Below are 20647 nucleotides of genomic sequence, written 5' to 3'. Positions count from 1 at the left end.
ATGTCAAACAGAATTTCCGATATATATTTACTAATATGTAAAGGATCTACAAAGCGAAAAGTATGTTTCGAAGTCCATTAAACAAAAAGTGGAATTGCTGCAAAAAAAGGGATAAAGGCATATCCTTTGTTTATTTAAACTTTAAGATTTGTTTATCTAAACTTTGTTTATCTTTAACTCCGCGGCGCGCAATGAATTGGAAGTTGATCTGTCAGCCCAATTCTTATCTTCAGGGCAGATGTTTTTATTTTATTTGGCTTATAATTCCTTACTAAATGTAGTATTTCATCTCGATGTACTCTGTTTTTGATATGATTTAAATCAAATTCCTCGTCATTATAATTCGCTTCCGATAGCGAAGAAAGTGACAGAGGTTATTGAAAACAAAAGAATTTCGATTGACAAATTAGTCGGTATTCTCGACACAGCAATTATAGGGCTTGAACAGCGGAACTTTGTAACCGAACAAGAAATTATGTTTGTTTAATAGAATTAAAGACAAAGTATTGTCACATGAAATGATGCAACTTAAACAACTTACATTGAAAGAAATGTTTAATAAAGCAAACAAATAAATATTAAGCTTTTTTTTGTAACTTTTGATACCCTTTAAATCATAATTGTTCTTTATTTCATAAATTACAGTTTCACATTTTTAATTTTATAATTTCTGCATGCCATCTTACCAGATTTAAATTGATGATCTATAATCCGGAATTGCCAAAGTCCCGATGAGTCCGGATTAACGACTTTTGACTGTATATATATTTAATTGATTGAAATAAAGCTGTGCAATATAAAGTTAATTAATCCAGTTGAGTGCAATTAATCGTTTATGTAATTTCCATTAGAATAAGTTTCTTCTTAAGATGAAAAAAAATATATATCCGTACTCAAATTTATACCCAGTCATCCTAGTACTATGGTAACAGAAAATGTGTAATAATTAAGTATTACTTTGTCTTGCAAATCCGAAATTTGTTCTTTAATACCAGTGTAAATAACTAGTGTTTAAAAGGGAAAAGCAATTGTTACTTGGTTTGTCTAGGAAATTGTTAATGGTTATTAAGAATTTTTTTTTTTTTTTTCTCCTCGGGGAGGGTATGTTTTTCTTTCAATTTTTTTTTTTTTAACTGATTATGATACCCTTATCATGCACTATAATATTTGACATCTTGGATAAAATAGAAAAGATAATTTTAATGTCCTATTGTTTATTTTGATATCATCACTTGTTTATTTAATTCTAACTATACCATTCAGTAAATAAATACAGTCAAAAGTCGTTAATTCGGACACCCATAATCCGGAATGATCTATAATCCGGACCTCAAAGCTACAAACTTTCTGCGCATGCGTCGAGCGTAAGACCTTTACCGCTGCTAATTTGCATGTGCGCGTGCGCAAAATACGTTTACGAATGCGCGTTTAATGTATAACGGACGGGATAAGCTAAGCCAAAATTATCTAATTATCTATTTCAGTCAATGTTGCAGATTGCGTTGTTCCTTAATCTTCGAATTGGATCCGGATTATTATTTTTTGCAGACTGTTAGAGCAATTTTATAAAAGTAAGCTTGAACTTTCGATTATGTCAAATAGAATTTCCGATATATATTTACTAATATGTAAAGGATATACAAAGCGAAAGTATCTTTCGGAGTCCATTAAACAAAAAGTGGAATTGCTGCAAAAAATGGATAAAGTTTATCTAAACTTTAACGTTTGTTTATCTAAACTTTGTTTATCTTTAACGCTGCGGCAGCGTGCATTGAATTGGAAGTTGATCTGTCAGCACTATCCTTATCTTAAGAGCAGATGTTTTTATTTTATTTGGCTTATAATTGCTTATTCAATATAGTATTTCATCTCGTCTTTGATATGATTTAAATCAAATGCCTCGTCATTATAATTCGCTTCCGATAGCGAAGAAAGTAACAGAGGTTATTGAAAACGAAAAAATTTCGATTGACAAATTAGTCGGTATTCTCGACACAGCAATTATAGGACTTGAACAGCGGAACTTTGTAACTGAACAAGAAATTATGTCTGTTTATAGAATTAAAGAGAATGTATTATAACATAAAAAACGAAGCAACTTAAACAACTTACATTGAAAGAAATGTTTAATAAAGTAAACAAATAAATATTAAGCTTTTTCTTTTTTTTTTTTTTTTTTGTTAATTTTGATACCCTTTAGATCATAATTGTTCTTTATTTCGTAAATTACGGTTTCATATTTTTAATTTTATAATTTCTGCATGCCATTTTACCAGATTTAAACTGATGATCTATAATCCGGAAAAATCGATAATCCGGAATCGCCGAATTCCCGACGAGTCCGGATTAACGACTTTTGACTGTAGTCTTATTTTCTTTGGATTAATTAATGGTATGTTTTATTTGATTTGTTCATGTCACTCACCAGTTCACCGTAAATTTGAATTAGGGGTTAATCCGTTAAACATAAAACACAACGCATAGCCAGTTAGGAAAATTTAAATTTTGTGTTCCTGTATCTTCTAGAAATACAAAAGAACATTCTAGTGCCGTGTGGAGATTTTCAAAAAGATACAAAGCAGAAATGCTCATACAGCCAGCCCATTCACCTGGAATCAAACTCAGATCGAACTAGCAGCATTCAGCAACTTTAATGCTTAGTCACTAGTAGGCTGCAGATATTTTTAAAACTCCTTTCATAAGCATAGAGGACATATGCAGAGATGTATTAAAAGAAAGCACAGTCAAAAGTCATTAATCTGGACTCGTCGGGACTTCGGCAATTCCGGATTATCGATTTTTCCGGATTATAGATCATCAGTTTAAATCTGGTAAGATGGCATGCAGAAATTACAAAATTAAAAATATGAAACCGTAATTTATGAAATAAAGAACAATTATGATCTAAAGGATATCAAAATTTACAAAAAGAAAAAGCTTAATATTTATTTGTTTACTTTATTAAACATTTCTTTCAATGTAAGTTGTTTAAGTTGCTTCGTTTCATGTGATAATACTTTCTCTTTAATTCTATTAAACAGACATAATTTCTTGTTTAGTTACAAAGTTCCGATGTTGAAGTCCTATAATTGCTGTGTTGTCAATACCAACTAATTTGTCAATCGAAATATTTTCGTTTTCAATAACCTCTGGGTCACTTTCTTCACTATCGGAAGCGAATTATAATGACAAGGAACTTGATTTAAATCATATCAAAGATGGAGTACATCGAGATCAAATACTGCATTTAGTAAGGAATTATAAGCTAAATAAAATAAAAACATCTGCTCTGAAGATAAGGATAGTGCTGACAGATCAACTTCCAATTCATTGTGCACCGACGCGTGAAATTGATAAACAGATTTCAGAACATACTTTCACTTTGCAGATCTTTTACATATTAGTAAATATATATCGGAAATTCTATTTGACATAATCGAAAGTTCAAGCTTACTTTTATAAAATTTCTCTAACAGTCTGCAAAAAATAATAAGCCGGATCCAATTCAAAGATTAAGGAACAACGCAATCTGCAACATTAACTGAATTAGATAATTTTAGCTTAGCTTATACCTCCGTTACACGTTAAACGCTCATGCGCACACACATATTCACAGCCGTAAAGGTCTTACGTGCACTCGTAAACGCCTATGCACATGCGTGAGCGCAACGCATGCGCAGAAAGTTTGTAGCTTTGAGGCCCGGATTATAGATCATTCCGGATTATGGGTGTCCGAATTAACGACTTTTGACTGTATTAACATATATAAAAAAACTGCTCAAAAAACTCATATTGATTTTCATGAAAGAAAAAGTTAATATTGAGGGGTTTATTTTGAAAAACCCTTTCATGTTTTTTTTTTTTTTTTTTTTTTTTTTTTAATTTCGCATTCTACATACAATTTTACTAGATTTCAATTAATGATCTAAAATCCAAAAATATCTGAAATCTGGAACCACTGAATTCCTCATGACTCTGGATTCCAGACTTTCTACAGTAATTCTTTTTATATGCTTTTTATGAATTTGTCTTTATTCGTTCCAGCTTAGAAGCTTAATAATCTTTTATTTATGGCTTGAAATCTGAAAAACTCTAATATACACAAACCTCAGGTCCCAAGCAGTGTAGATTTTTCGTCTTCAACTCTGCTATTGTCACTAGATGCACGTACAATGACAACATATTCTCTCTACAGACTTTCAGGAATACAACCCTTATTTGATACATGGTCCTGAATTGTAATGACTGAGAAGGGGATAAATGCCATTATTAATTACAGTTTAATACAGGAAGTATTAAACTATGAATACAGAAAGTATTAAATCATAATTCACCACTAATATTTGTTGAAAAATTATCACATTTTGTGAATATACAGTAGTAATTTAAATTAGGAAGAAATTAAGTTTCTAATCAACAAAAATAAAGAGTAAATCATGAGTAAATATATTTAAAATCCTACAAATTACAGGTTTTACAAATAAAAAGTCTATGAGAAACTTGAAATGTTTCATTATATTACATAATGGTATTAATATGTCTATTGCTATTACCAGCAACAAATGCATATACAGAGGCAGACTTTCCTTACACACCACTATGGAGCAACAGCATAACTTTGTCATACACCTGAACTACAACTGCTGAGGAAAAAGTGAAACTTCATTAATGATCATAATTTGCATGACTGCAGTATTTGTGAAACAGGTTAATAAGGAGAGTATGGTGATTTTCCCTTTAGAGGGACAAAGAATTAAAAAAAAAAAAAAAAAAAAAAAAAGAGCTGACTAGGTTAATGTGGCATTTACTTGAAAGTTAAATACATAGCAAAGTTACTTGCTATGCCATTGTTGCAAAGTAATTTTTACAAGAATGAAAAACAGTGCATTTCAGATTTCATTTAAATGCAGGCTGTTGGAGCTTGCACTACCATGTTGACTAAACAAACTTTCCTGCAGTAATTGTGAAGCAGCTAGTGAAAATTAGATGCTGTGCTTCATAATTTCTTTTAAGAAATTAGATATAGCAAATCCAACAAAGGTGCTGTAGCTTTGAAAGTAGAATGGTACTTACATACTTTTCTGTCGACCATAAATGCTGGTTGAGACTACACCCAAACTTGTGTCAATCATTTAGGCAGAATTTACGAGTACAGATCACTCTTTATTTAGTTAAATAATCAACTGATACAAATTACAGATATAACACATGAAAACTAGATAGTATGAGCTCATGCTTCGAGATTAATGACAAATTCACCAAAGTTTATATCAGTCATTTCAGTAGCCCAAAATCCCTGTTTTATGAAATCCCTGCAGCTTCACTCAGTCAAATTTAACAATTGGTTGTTGAAAATGGATGGATTAGATATTTTCATTCCATTTACTTCAAGCTTATATAATTGCATAAGAGGACTTAACTGAAATGAATATCAAGCTGGAATATTCATATACTGCAAAATTCAAACAAAAATATTTAAAAGAAACATCTTATTAATTGAATCCCTAGTGTGAAAGAGAAATTATTTATGTTAATAAAAGGAAAAAGTTCCTTCATAGTGCATTGTCAAATTATCTTGTGAGGTGTGCTCTGACATGAGATAGGTTGGTAAGCATCATCGTAAGCCATTATTTCTCAGCTCTATGGTCCACAAACTATATGTGATTCTTGAGGCCTACCATTGTAATCTAGGATTTAAAAGAAAAAGAATTGGAGGGCACAAAATAAGATTCAGATTAACTAAAAGAGGGGAGGAAGGACACAAAAAAAGATTCCAATTAACTGCATGTAACATCTAGAGCTCAAAATCTAAGAATTTATAAATTATACATGGCATTCGTCCGTAACTTTTTCTCCCAAGACTTTCATTTTATGAAATTTATTATTGGTTATCTTACATGCATACATACTAGTTGTTTGAAATCACTCTCATGTGATAGACATTAGTTGTTATCTGTTACATAGTAGCCATTGTACATAATGGAAGACTGACTTTGAACCAGATATCTAAAAATAAAGGAACATGATGACAGCCTTCATTTAGGCAGGGCTTCTAAGAGTACAGAATTTGAATGTAATTATGATATTAACATCAGTGATGCTAGGTGTGATTAAACAAATATCTAGAGTACTTGTAGCTGTTCAAAGAAAAAAAGCTTTCAGAAGTACAATGCCAGTTATTTAGAATTTGGATTTACTTGGTGTACCAGTGGGTGTGAACCAAAACCTTAGCGAGTTGTATGTTACAAAATGCTTGCAAAATGAGAATATGAGATATATGAAACTAAAATTACACTTAGGAACAAAATATGCAAGGATAAAATGCAAAATCTGTCAGATTTTTTTAGTGATATTAGCTGAATAAAAAATCAAAATTATTTCTGATACAGGTTCAAAAACTAAAAAAAAAAAAAAAAAAAACTTTGAAGCTTTCCATATTGCAAGTCATAAAGAGTGAAAAACTCCTTTCTATAGGTGAGATCTTAATACTTCCAGTTATAAAAAGGATAGTTTAAAAAAAAATTTTTTTTTTAAATGTTTAGTGAAAAATTATCTAAGAACAATGATTTAATACTCTTTCAAACAGTCAGTTACACTCAGCATCAATAACATGGAATCTGAACTTAAAAGAGAGTCTATTTTATTCAAACAGACAAGACAACAAAAGACTTCTGAATTGTTGTTTGACTTCTGAATAAGATAACAAAAGTTAAGAATAATGCAGAGTTAATTGTTGATGTCAGCTATGAGTTTACAGTCATGAAGATGTTATTTATGTTATTTCTGAAAACTCTGCTAACTTGTACAACAAAAGAACAAGGTTTTTAAGTTCTAAATGGAACATCATAATACTGCTTGGAAAAAGATGTAGGTTTCTGTTCTGATGAGGCTCAAGTACTTGCCAAAAGGCATAGTGGTGTTTGTTGCCGAAACTACAGATGTGGCACATCATGTTACTAGAACTTATTGTTTCATCAAGTTACCCCGACCTACCACAGTGTTAGAAAACAGCATTAATCAACTTTATTAAGCATCTGACCAGCATAGCATTTTCAATATTTTTTCATGATACGAAAATCAAACATAACAGGTTCTTCATTCTGAAAGTACTCGCAAGACTTTATGATAGGAATTATGCTATTCATAAACGAAATTAATGAAGATTTTACATAATTGACTGGTATACCTTTCAGAAGTATTATCAAATCTAAGTGAACTAAATACCTGTGTACTCGGTAATTCTTTGACTATTCTCAATGCTCACAAGAAAATAAAGGGGTTTTGTGCAAAAAAGAGAAAATTTTCACCATCAATAGCTTGTGTTGTGATTTAGTACTTAAACGTACATTGAATGAAGCACACCAGTTAATTGAACTCTCAAATGATAGCAGATTTAAAATTAAATTCTAAGCAGAAGATATAGTTAATTTCTAGATTTCATGAACAGTGAAAATGGAATATAATGAATTGTACAATAATGTTTGAATTGTACAATAATGTTTCCAAATTATGGTTTTCATCCGCAGAGAACCCGTTGGCGCCGTTGCAATTTTTACTCGCCAAGAGATGAGCCGAGTCGTAAACGTGATTTATAGTGCATGTAAATTCAAATTAGCAGACAAAACAAAATATTAAGCATATGGTAGTAAAAATTCACAGATAATAAGCATGTAGATGTAAAACTAACCGGTTAAACGTGATACACGAAAATAAAGCTGTATTTTTCATAATATATTTCACAATACAAATAACCTTCAACAGTAATCTAATTTTCTTCAGTAGCATTGTTAACAAAACTAGAACTTTATACATTTTATTATTTTTCAAGACTAATTTGAACTGTATTCCTTACACCAGCAGTGGTTTGCTAATTTTGATGACCATGGGGATGCATCAAACTACTCTGTCATCTTGGATAATCAATATTTTTTATTTCAATTTAATCAGCTATTTATGTCACACCTGCCATCCTCGGAAAGGTTATTGTTAGAAAAGCATTAACAATATAGTATCTTGTTAAAATTTTACGCCATAAAATTGGAGCCGTAAACCGGCATCTATCGACGAAAACTTCTTTAATTATAACGAAAATATTTCTATACATTCGTTGTTAAAAAATTCAGAAAAATAACGTAGAAAATCAGAAAAAATAATAATAAATACGAGAAGAAGAATATAAATCTTCAAATGCGAACAACGACAGTGATAATTCAACAAAATGAACGCAAGAAGAATGGTTACAACCTTCAAACAAGAGAATACGATGAATCCGATAGGTTACCATGTTTGAACTATTATCGCTAAAGTTGGCGATGTTTACATTTACCGGGTTCTCTGCGGAAGTGCTTCCAAAAATTATAATTTAATTTGCTTCTATCTATCAGTGAGAAAAGATTTTTGATTACAAATAAAGTATCGAAATTTATTTGATACTGACGGCCGATCTCAGATTTAAGCTTACCAGCATGCATCCCAAACATCGAACAGCTGTGCATGAATCCGTATACTCATTCAACTCATCTATGCGAGAACCAATATTTGTTTAATTTTTACATAATAAGATAAAGAGTATCCAAATTCTAATAGCCTTGAAACATTAAAAACGAAAACATATCCTCTTCTATTAATAATTATTAATACAAACCTAAATGAATTTTTCATTCAGTGTATTTAAAAAATTTAAATATATTGATATTTATAAAATATGCTAAAAAATTGTTTTCGATGGGGATACGAGGAAGATGGTCTGCAGAACGGGGAAGCTTATAAAAGAGGTTCTCACTTTGAAAAAGTTTGAGAAATGACGATCAGTACAATTGACACAAGATATAAATATACAACATATAATAATTAAAGCGAAATATACTTTTACTTAGGCGTCGTTTGTGAGAACAATTTAACTCACGCCTGCCTATATCTGGAGTTCGCATTGTTAAGCATTCTGGTAAAGAGCTTTAAAGCATTCAAACTACCATAGACAGAAACCTACCATAAATCCCGCCTCCCTTTAATACTCCCTCTTCTTCTACTTTGTGCAGCTTGGCCAAAGAATCTTTCTTTGGCTTGACAGGTTGCGATTTCAAACCGCGCTATCTTTAAAACTACAGGCTAGAATGACTTGATACTTTACCAAAACAGTCTTGAGGTAATGACTAACACTTAATTAGACTTGTAAATAGAAATGTAATATTAAACTGTTTGTGTTGTGACGAGATGTCTTTCATTAGATAATTGATTGTATACTCATTTTCTATCATAATTCTTCTGATATCGAAGGTAAAACGGGATACCTGGGGTCCAAGAGACAGGACTACGGCTGCATTTTTAAGAGTGAAAAAATATTTTTATATTTTCTTTTATTCTTTGTGCATTATAGATATTGTTTTGAAAGATAGAAAGCAACTTAGAAGGTTGTTTACTCGAGCATGTAATACTTTTGATGAGGAAGAAATCAAATTAAATCGTGCTGATAAAATTAATAAATTAAAGCTAATTGAAGAGAAAGCTTTATTAATGATAGCATGTGAAGAGAAATATAAACATTTGTTGTATTCTGAAAATACTTCCGATACCGAAATAGAGAAAGCGGTAGATAAGTCAGAAATGTATATTGATCGATGGAGATCTTTAAAACAGAAGCTAGAAACACTAGTGAGTGAACAATTATCTTCTAAAAATGAAAATTTGAACACTGTTTCGCAGCCGAACACTTTATTACGTTACCCAAAAATAAAATTACTTACTTTTGACAATAGTGTACGAAATTGGCTATACTTTTGGGGTCAGTTTCAAAAAATTGAGGACACGATAAATTCAAAAAATCAAAAAATCGATTTTCACGATAAATTTTCGTATTTATCTCAAGCAATGGAAAAAGGCAGTCCTCCTGAAGAATTAATTAAGAGCTATCCCCCAGGGGGTAATAGTTACGAAAAAGCTTTAAAACAGCTGAAATGCGTTTCGGCAGAGAGGAACTATTGATTCAAGTATATGTCAGAGACTTATTAGTATTAGTTCTTCAAAAACAGAACACTTCTAAAAATTCATTAAGAAAATTGTTAGATCAACTTAAGAGTAAACTGCGATCACTTGAATTATTAGGTGTTACTAGAGAAAAATATGCTGTAATGCTTTTTCCACTAGTTGAATCGTCATTACCCGAAAAAACTCTTGTTGCTTGGCAGCGCTATAGATCTGCTCATCGTAGAATTCGAGAAGTGAATTTACATGATTCAGACGAAAGTAAAACTATAATTGAGAAAAGTGATTTAGAATGCATTTTAGAATTCTTACAAGCCGAAGTCGAAGCAGAAGAACGCATTTTTTTAGCCTCTCAAAGTTTCAACACATCGAAACAAAAGCAGAAGTAAAACATAATCTTTCCTATGAGAAAAAGGTAATAGAGAACAAATGTAAGAGTAGAAAGTTTTCAAATATACCTAGTGCAACAGACCTTCTAACTTCATCTCAAGTATCAAAACAGTGCATATTCTGTTCTGATTCACATTTTTCTGGAGACTGTCTAAAAGTAAAAAAAATACCTTTAAGGCAGAAGGAGTCACTGGTTCAACAATCTCACAAGTGTTTTTTATGTTTGAAATCTGGACATTCAGTCAAGGATTGTAACTTGAAAGTTAGTTTCTTGTGTTGTGGTAAAAAACACCATATTCTTCTGTGTAGAAAGATGCACCAAATAACTATGTCAAAAAACGAAGAATCACCTGAAGTTGAAAAGAATACTGAGATTAGTGCTGAAGTGGATCAAGCTCTTTCCAATCTTCTACTCCGGACGTAATGCTTCAAACATTCAAAGTTATAATTAGAAGTAATGGGAAAAAACGCGTCGCAAGAGCTATTATCGATACTGCTTCACAGCGATCATATTTATTAAGAAGTACAGCTAAAGAAATGAACTATGAACCTCAGAGTTGTGAATATTTACAACACTCTTTATTTGGAGGGAAGGACTCAGGGATATGCAAGCATGATGTATACACTTTATATTTATCGTATGTGCATGGGAATTATAATTGCAACTTTAAAGTTCTTAGTCAAAAAATTATTTGTAAGTCAGTACAGTCTTTCACAAAAGTATTCGAACACCGGTACCTTATCAGAAAATGACAAGATGGCGTTTTTTTTTCTCTTTCTCTCTGTGTGTCGTGTTATTCCATCCTAGGTTTTCTTCCCCCCCCCCCATCTTGGAAAAAACTGGAAAAAATTGGTCACGATCTCTTTTTGAATACGGAGATGCCATTTTGAGAAAAAGCTGACGACCCTATCTTGGAGAATGAACATGACCGCTCTACACACCCTTTCTCTCTCTCTCTCTCTCTTTGAATTGGGAAGCCATTTTGGGAAAATGCAGACGACCCTATCTTGGAGAATGGAAATGAACGCCTCTCCCTCTCTCTTTGAAATGGGAAGCCATTTTGGGACCCTCTATTCTTGGGGAGGGAGAAAACTGAAGTCTGCATTTCGCTGTCTCTGAATACGGAAAGCCCTTTTGGGAAAAGCGGACCCTCTTCTTCTGATCTTGGAGAACTGGAAATGAACGCTCTACACGATCTCTCTTTGAATTCAGAAGGTATTTTGGGACCTTCTAATGGTGGAAAACTGAAATGAACGCTCTACACCTCTCTCTCTCTCTCTTTCTCTGAAATGGGTAGCCATTTGAAAACTCCCTAACTTTGGAAAAAAAACAGAAATGAACGCTCTACACCATCTCTCTTTGAAAATGGGGGGTGTCATTTTGAGACCTCCCTCCCCTAAACTTGGAAAAAAACTGAAATGAACGCTCTACACTTTCTCTCTTTGGACATGGGTAGCCCTTTGGGGACCCTCTCCTCTTGGTAGGAAAAAAAAGAACTGAAGTGAAGGCTCTACACAATCTCTCTTGGAATGGGATCCATATTTCGGGAAACGTGGATCACCTCATGCTGGAAAACTGAAGTGAACCACCAAGATTGGACTCTATATAATATTTTTTTTAAAATTGACATCATGACCCTCCTCCAATTTGTTATTAAAAATTTTTTTTTTGTTTTGGTTTTTATCCCATTTCCGATGTGATTTCAGAAATGCAATTCCATAACAGTTCAATTTCATTCGAGGTTAAATGATCTAAACAGTCTTTGACCCACCCATCCGTATGATTATTTTCTTCTCCTTCCTGTTGCACCAAATTTTGTAAGTCCATATAATCATTCCATACGGGAAGGGCTGGATCCTCACAAGGCTGTCTTGAAATACTTGGAGTCTCTTTGGGATGAGTGGAGGGATCTAGGATGTCTGGACCCGGCTGCGATTCTACCTCCATGATTTCTGGACCCGTTGGAACTTGTTTACCCGGCTGAAATTCTACCTCTACGATTTCTGGACCCGTTGGAACTTGTGAACCCGGCTGTGATTCTGCCTCCATGATTTCTGGACCTGTTGGAACTTGTGGACCCGGCTGACATTCTACCTCTACGATGTCGGGACTTTTTGAAGCTTGTGGACCAGTCTGACATTCTACCTCTACGATGTCGGGACAGGTTAGAGAAGAAGAAGAAGAGGATACTGGAAGAGGTTCTGTCTGTGAGGAGTCCGAAAGAGGTTGCCTGTTTGAACAAGTCGGGGAAGAAGAAGAAGAAGAAGCTTCTGGGTTCTGAAGCGGATCTTGCACGCCAGGTAGGTTCCGGTAAGTCGACCGTTTTTTAAAAGGTAATTGTTTTTCTTCCTCCTCATCTTCAATTGTGATGACTTCAATTTCATTCCGTTGCCGGGTCGATTTTGTTTCGGGAAATAACGGTTTGGTCCAGCTCCTCTTATCATCTAAGGAAGGGATGGGTAAAGGTGGCAAAGGGTTTTCTTCTTTTTCTTGAAACATCATCGGCGATTGGAAAGAAATCTCCTCTTTCAATTGTTTCCAAAGCGAGTACGAGCACCGATCGACGAGAAAGAGACTCTTCTGGGTTGTGACGATGAGATATTGCGTTTTCGGGGGAACGACATAGTTTTGAAAAGGTCTTAGAATATATTTCTTATATTTCATCCTGTCGCTGACTTTAAAACTTCTTTCCTTCAGATTGGGGGATGATGATTCGTAATAGGCGAGAGGAGCGGCTGTGGTCTGAACGATATGAACTTCGTCCTCAGCCGTCGTTCTCACTCCAAACGTAAAATATCGTTTCGTGAGAAAAATATTCTTCCACCGAAAACTCGTGCGCGGATCCGTATATCGCCGGTCTGTTTGAATGGGCCGTCTCAAAGCTCGATCCATCCGATTCCAAGAGAAGGGAGATTCCTCTTTCGTTTGTTGCGATTCGAATAAATTTCTGTATATATTCTGAACGAGCAGGTTGGAGGATTCGACATCTTGGTTGAAAGAAACGATCGCTTGATGAGGTGGTAAATGCGGAATAAATGTCGCACAATGACACGCCAAAAAAATTTTCAAGTTGGAGATTTGCTTTAGCGTCTTCAAATCCTCCCCGTTCGAAATCCGTTGAGTTGGAAAAACGTCTAATAGCGACATGGCTCCCAATGGAAAAGAAATGATTTCGCCCAGTACTCTCGCCTTTTTGTATATATATAGACACACACAGACACACGTAGAGGCTCTATGACGTCCGTTTTATTTGTTTTTTTTCTCTCTCTCTTTTCTTTCCAAGAAATCTTATCTCCATGACCTCTTTTTCTTTTCTTAAAAGATGAATGTGTGTGGGAATGAGGAAGTGAAAGTAATAATTTAATAAACAAAAAATTATCCAACCATGACCTTCTTTTTTTTTTCAAAGTCACCCTTTCCAATCCAAGGATGTCCAGAGATAGAGGAAGCAGGGAGAGAGGAGGAGGGAAGGGAAGGTCACACTCTCTTTCTCTCTATAAATAAAAGGGGAGAGCCCCAAAGTCGTATTTTTGTCCAAGTGGATCATGAGGAGGCATCCCCAGCTCTCGCTTCCTCAAAACCCCTTGAGGAGGAGAGACCCCTCGAGAAGGAGAGATCTCTCCCATTGTCAAACCTCCTCGAAGATGAAAAACCTCTCCCTTTCTCAAGACCCCTCGAGAAGGAGGGACCTCTTCCTTTATCAAACCCCCTCGAAGATGAAAAACCTCTCCATTTATCAAGACCCCTCGAAAATGAGGGACCTCTCGATTTGTCAAAACCCCTCGAGGATAAGGGAACCAAAACTTCTCTCTCTTTCGAAGAAGAGGGACCTCTCAATTTGTCAAGACCCCTCGAGAATAAGGGAACCGAAAAACCTCTCCCTTTCTCAAGACTTCTCGAGGAGGAGGAGCAGGAGAAGAGACCGCTTCATGTCTCAAGACAGGATCCCCCTTTATCTCTTGAGGATCCGAGGGAAACGATTCCTATTGAAAAACCATCTATCGACGATCCCCAGAAAAGGTCTTCGGAGGAGATTAGACTTCCATGTAGAAAACGAATCTGCCACAATCATCATCATCATCATCATAATAATAATAATAATATACCCCCTTCTCAACAACAGAATCCTACAACATTTGCAGATAAATGCATTCAAACCAATCCCTTTATAGTAACCCTTTTGATTGGAGAACCCGTGCATTAGCCTCGAAAAAAAATGAGATTGTAGACTGTTTCTATGACCAGAATGTTAAGCCAATAGATAGGTCTAGCTCAGAATTTTTCTTTTTAAAAGAAAATAAATAAATAATCCAAAGACTATTCGTAAATATAAATGGTAAAGTCTCGAGTCGGCTGGAAAAAAATTTTCAGAGCTGAGAAAAATTCTCCAACTCAAAAAAAAAAAAAAACCTTTTTGTTAATTTTTATCATGTCTTAGACATGATAAAAATTAACGACCCCCTTCCCTTTTCGTCTGGGAATGTTGTCTCACTCTTTTGAAAAACAAATCGTGATTCATTCATGGAATGATTGCCATTAGCGAAAGGATGAGTCATGGTCTATTTTTAGAAAGGGTGAGACATCCTTCCCAGACAAAAAGGGAGGGTCATTAATTTTTATCATGTCTAAGACATGATAAAAATTAACCAAAATTTTTTTTTTTTCATTAGAGAATTTTTATCTCACCTCTGAGAAATTTTTTTTCTCCCAGCCGATTCGAGACTTTACCATTTGTTTTTAAGAATGATTTCTCCCTGATCTATTATTTCAAAATTCCAAGTTTCGCTTCAGAACCATCTGTGCTGTTGAAGAAGTAACGTGATATATGTATTTTTTTAATGAGTTCTGTTAAGATTGAATTGTGCAGGATCTACCTTGCGAATTTCTTCTCTGTGTCTTTAAATAATAATGATACCGAACCGCTTTTTGTAGAGCGCAATGGAAAAAACCTTTTGTATGGTTAGGACAATTCATGTGTTCGATCCCATTGTATTTGAGAATCTCTTGCGTCGATCCCGAAATGCAATAAATGGATCTTTGCAACCATTTCTCTAAAAACTGCCGTTTCATTTCTCCTCTCACCCAAATCATGGAAAAAGGTTCCGTCAACATCGTTAACACCCATGGAAAATAACTGTACGGAATTTCTCCTTCGTACCACGACAAGCCGTGATAATAATCACTCGCCCACACAGCGGTTCGTTTTTCTTTCTCGTTGAGCATTTGCCATGGAAACGGGGGTTTAAAAACAAATACCCCTCGAGAAGTACCGTCCAATGTGACGTAAGCCAATTCTTTCACAATAAAGGCTCCTTGAGAATCGTAGAAACCTTCAAAGTCGAGCACGAGTTCCATGTTTTTTATTTCTTTTTCTTTCCAAGGTGACCTTTATTATTATCATGATGGATGTGTATTGAGATACGCACAATATTATTCAAAAACCAAATATATATACGAATGTGACCTTTCCCAGAATTCATACGACCTGTCACGTGCAACCTTTTCTCTCTATATATATATAAAAGAGGAGACGGCGTGAGAACGCTATCCATTTTTTCCTTCAGGACACACAGCGAGAGAGAGAGAGAGAGAATTTTGTTTTCTTTTTTTCCTCAATTGAAGAAGATGGACATTTTGAGTGCCAAACCTCTCAAAGATTCCTACATTGTTCTGGACATGGAATACTTTCACTGTTATGATCCAAAGACGGGAGATATATGTTTCATCTTGAAAGAACTGGGCTACATCACTTGCGATTTAACCTTATGCGGATCCATGATTTTTCTCCCTCCTGTCCATTACGATGACTTATCGTCCCGCAATCAAGCTGTGGTCAACCAGACTACAAATAACCGACACGGCCTGCAATGGACCGAGGGTCGTCTTTCCTACGAGCATCTTCCTACGATCCTGAAAATACTGACCGAAAATGTGGAGGTGATCTACGTCAATGGATACGATAAAGCCGAATTTTTCAGCAAGCTCTGCCAGCGATCCGTTTACGAGTTTTACATCCCAGGGAAAACCGAGTGGCGGAACAAGTCGAAATGCACGCGACACCAATATTTCCAAAAGATGATTCATTGTGCCGAGAACAAGGTGAGAAATTTTCGATACCATTTGATGGAGGGTAGTTACGTTTTCCGGAAATTACATTGTTACCCCTCCGAGAGCAAAGCTGTCGAAGAGGAGGCGGAAGAATCTCCCCAGGAGAACTCGTGCGACGATTAGGAGGAGGAGGAGGATGAAGTTTCTAATAATAATAAATGTCTAAGTTGGGATGCTTTAGAGACCCAAGAATATTGGTCTCAACCCTTATCTCACCTAGACCTGAAAGAGGATCCTCAAGTGTACTCTTTGTGGTCCTCTTCTAAAATTTGGTCTTTTAGAGAACCCTTGAATGTTCATGAATGAAATGGTATGTAAATCCCTAGAGAAAAAAAATAATAAAAAAGTTCCTTTTTTTTGTAATATGTTGATTTTTTTCCAATCCCATTTCTTTTCCATAACTCCACCCCAATCGACGAGAAGAAGAAGAATTTTTAAAGTTACACAAGACGAATCTTCCAAGTTACACAAGACGTAGAAAGATTTCACAAGGATTTATAAATCACACTCTCCCACATGATATATGTATAGAGAGAAAAAGACCCTCTGTTCTCTAGCCAATACGTCAAGACTTCCCTAAACTAAGAGAGATCATGAGTACCGAGGAAACCTTACCAGAGCAAGTGGAAAGACTTTCAAAGAGATTAGAAGAGTTAAGACGGGATAGATTTACAGTTCCGCCGACTAAAGAGGAAACTATCATCGATTTCAACAAACCGCTGTATTTTCATCCCCTACCACAAAGAATAAGACGAGTGGACTCGCCGTTGAACAGTTCCAATGAGAAACAAAATGTCACTTATTTGAATAGCCAATTTCAACACATGAATATTTCATAAGTATTTTTTTGTTTTTTTTCCCTAAAGCGTAGGGAGATCGGATCAGTAGTTTTTCCCTTTTCATCGTCGAAATTAGATTGGGAGGAAAAATCTTTCTCAGCTCTCTCAGAAAAATTTTTCAGCCTTAAAAAAAAAAGATATCTGAGGGTCGTGAGAACATTTTCTCTCCCCACCCCCCGCCTATTTCAAAAAAAATAAAAAGTCTTTCTTGGATCGCGTCAAGATTACAAAACAACTCACAGGACTTGTTTATCTCGATCTCGTCAGGGTCACCGTTTCACATAAGAAGATGGATGGACCCTGAACTTTAGACATGATAAAAATTAACTCTACCCCCCTTTTGTCTGGGAATGTTGTCTCACGCTTTCTAAAAATAGACCATCACTCCTCCTTTCCTAAAGAAAAGAATTCCAAGAATGAGATCTGGTCTATTTTTAGAAACGGTGAGACCCTATTCCCAGACAAAAGGCGGGTAGAGTTAATTTTTATCATGTCTAAAGTTCAGGGTCCATCCATCTTCTTATGTGAAACGGTGACCCTGACGAGATCGAGATAAACAAGTCCTGTGAGTTGTTTTGTAATCTTGACGCGATCCAAGAAAGACCTTTTATTTTTTTTGAAATAGGCGGGGGGTGGGGAGAGAAAATGTTCTCACGACCCTCAGATATCTTTTCATAAATATATTTTTTTATCAAAGTGTTTCTTTCATTCCGATCCTTTTAAGAGGTTGGAATGACCCTGACATTTAGATGGGGTCGCGATCCCGACAGATGTCGCGCGAGTATAAAAGTGTTGTCCTCCGCGAGATTTCTTCAGAGAACAGAAGAAGACGTGAACTGAGCTGGTAAGTCCCTTTGGTCCTATGAATATGGTTATCTATAAACACGATTTGATTCTTTGTTTTTTTAATAATCATAATAATCATAACTTCATTTAAAAAGACCTTTGAAACTTTGAAACTTCTCAACCCTTTGAAAAGAAAAATGTCTCTTTCAGGACGACGAATCTAAAACGTTTTATTGTTTTTTTCCCTTTCTAGATCTTCCCTGTTATACATATATACCTTTTCGACTCTCTTTTTTTGCTCCTGTTTGTGGGAGACATCACCGTATTCATCGCCATGGCGTGTTCAGAAAACTTTATCGTGCTCGATCTAGAGGGTTTCCAGTCCTACAACCAAAAGAAGGTTGAATTTACCTACGTTTTAAAAGAATTGGGCTATGCGACAAAAGATTTTTTGACCGTGGGATCGTTGACGTTTGCTCCTCCTCACCCCTTCCACCAACTGAGTGAAAAAAACCAAAAGACGAATGCCTGGCTGACGAGAAACCGGCACGGACTTCGTTGGAACGAGGGTCATATTCCCTACAACCATTAAGGACGCATTCTCCAATCGCTCACTCACAGCTTCTCCACGATTTATGTGGTGGGATGCCAGAAAGCTAAATTCTTTGCTAAAGCCTTGGATTATCAAAAACCCGTGACGGAAATTTATGTGCCAGATGGAATCATTTGGAAGTATCGGGAAAAATGTGCCCGACATCATCAAAGGAGGAAATATTTCCATTGTGCCGAAAACAAAGTGCGCAACTATCGACGGCATATTACGGAAGGAGATTTTCATATCAATCACGTCTATCCAGACGGAACGGAGAAAGAGGAGAGGATCCAGAAGGAAGCAGACAATCTTCTGCAAGCTTTTGATAAGGCCTACGATCAGTTAGAGAAGGATCCGTCCCCAAAAGCGTACGATAACCTCATCCAGAAATGGGATAATCTGTCCTGTTTCCAAGTGATGGAACATCCGGATGAGCATACGCCTTTCCACTTGATGGGCTCTTCTACTTCTTCTTTGTCGTCAACTTCCTCCAATAACTCGAGGAAGACGGAGGGTTGGGGAGACATACCTGAAAATATTCCCCATTACGATCCAGCAGCCTGTTGGGACGAACCTTCCAAAGAATCTCATGAGACCCCCAAAATATCTTCAGAGGATCCAAAGACAAAATCCACTGAGTGTTGGGACAAAGAACGGACGACTCATGCTCCAAAATCCACTAAGACTATGTCCACTGAGTGTTGGGACAATGAACAGACGACTCATGCTCCAAAATCTACTGAGACTATGTCCACTGAATGTTGGGACAATGAACGGACGACCCATGCTACAAAATCTACTGAGACTATGTCCACTGAGTGTTGGGACGATGAAACCGAAAAGACGACAGAGAATTGGGATGACCGTTCTCAAAAGTATTTGAATTGATATATACATAAACTCAGGAGAAAAAAAATAAAGAAAAGATTTTTAGAAATAAGTAAGGAAAGGTTCTCCGCTTTCCCTATATTTATGGAAATGGACTAAGAAGAGAGAGAGAGAGAGACGAATCAGGAGAACAAAAAAATGGGTCTTGGAAGGAATGAGTGCAAATGCATTCAATTCCTTCCGAGACCCATTTTTTTGGGTCCCTCTCTCATCCAATCTTGGAAAAGAACTTTGTCCTATTTTTCTAGGTCCATTCAAAAAGAAATGAATCTATCCATAAATTTTCTTAAAAGAAAAAAAACAAAAAGATCCTTTACCTCTTGACGGTCCAAAGTCGAGAATCTTGGAAAAAAAGTCATCCACTCTCCATCCAGTCAAGCTTCTCTGTAGAAAATCTAGTAGGTGCATCTGCATTCTTGAACACCCGGCAGTTATTATTGGACGCGAAACGTCGAATGCTGAAATAGTTAACAGTGAGCCCATTCTTAAAGAAACGGGGATGTTTTATTCATCCAGTCGAGTGCGGAAAAATTTCTGAGAGCCGGAGAAAAATTTCTCTAGCTGAAAAAAAAAAAATAAAAATAAAAAATAAAAAAAAAAAAATAAAATAAATACCCCCCCTTTTAGTCTGAAAATTGATGTCTTCAATTTTTCAAAAATTGAAGACATCAATTTTCAAATTTTCAGACTAAAAAGGGGGGTAATTTATTTTTCAGAAACATTTCCCAGCCGACTCGATGTGAATAAAACTTTACTGTTTGTTAAGAATGTTATTTAATGGATCGATTTCAACCTATCGAGTTTCGCTTGAGTTCCGGCCGTGCTGTGGGCCCACCTGGATACAAGTTTTCCCCTTTTGGAATAGAATAAAACTTTACTGTTTTTTAAGAATGTTATTTAATGGATCGATTTCAACCTATCGAGTTTCGCTTGAGTTTTTTCCGTGCTGTGGGCCCACCTGGATACAAGTTTTCCCCTTTTGGAATAGAATTTCCGTCAAGGTAGGCTACTTTTCCTCTTTTTGCATTTTTCATGTCATTTCATTTGTATTACAATATACTG

General features: G+C 35.5%; 1 protein-coding gene across 4 annotated transcripts in view; it reads right to left on the bottom strand.

Annotated features, from left to right (window-relative positions):
• LOC118205803 (CREB-binding protein-like) overlaps positions 1-9039 on the bottom strand; it is a 173740-nt gene extending 164701 nt beyond the window's left edge. The window contains exons 1-2 of one of the 4 annotated variants that reach the window (XM_085810519.1): positions 8990-9024; positions 4108-4245 (exon numbers count right to left, since the gene is read on the bottom strand). The gene's annotated coding sequence lies outside the window, so the exon portion shown is untranslated. Of the gene's footprint in view, positions 1-4107; positions 4246-8866 lie in introns of all 4 variants that reach the window. The other 3 variants (XM_085810517.1, XM_085810520.1, XM_085810518.1) reach the window with 3 other exon arrangements.
• Positions 9040-20647: the final 11608 nt, after the last annotated feature.

This window comes from Stegodyphus dumicola, chromosome 2 (genome assembly GCF_044657685.1).
Source record: "Stegodyphus dumicola isolate Sdum_Otavi_A_Nest chromosome 2, ASM4465768v1".
Classification (NCBI taxonomy): domain Eukaryota; kingdom Metazoa; phylum Arthropoda; class Arachnida; order Araneae; family Eresidae; genus Stegodyphus; species Stegodyphus dumicola.
This window is presented reverse-complemented; position numbering and strand designations above follow the sequence as displayed.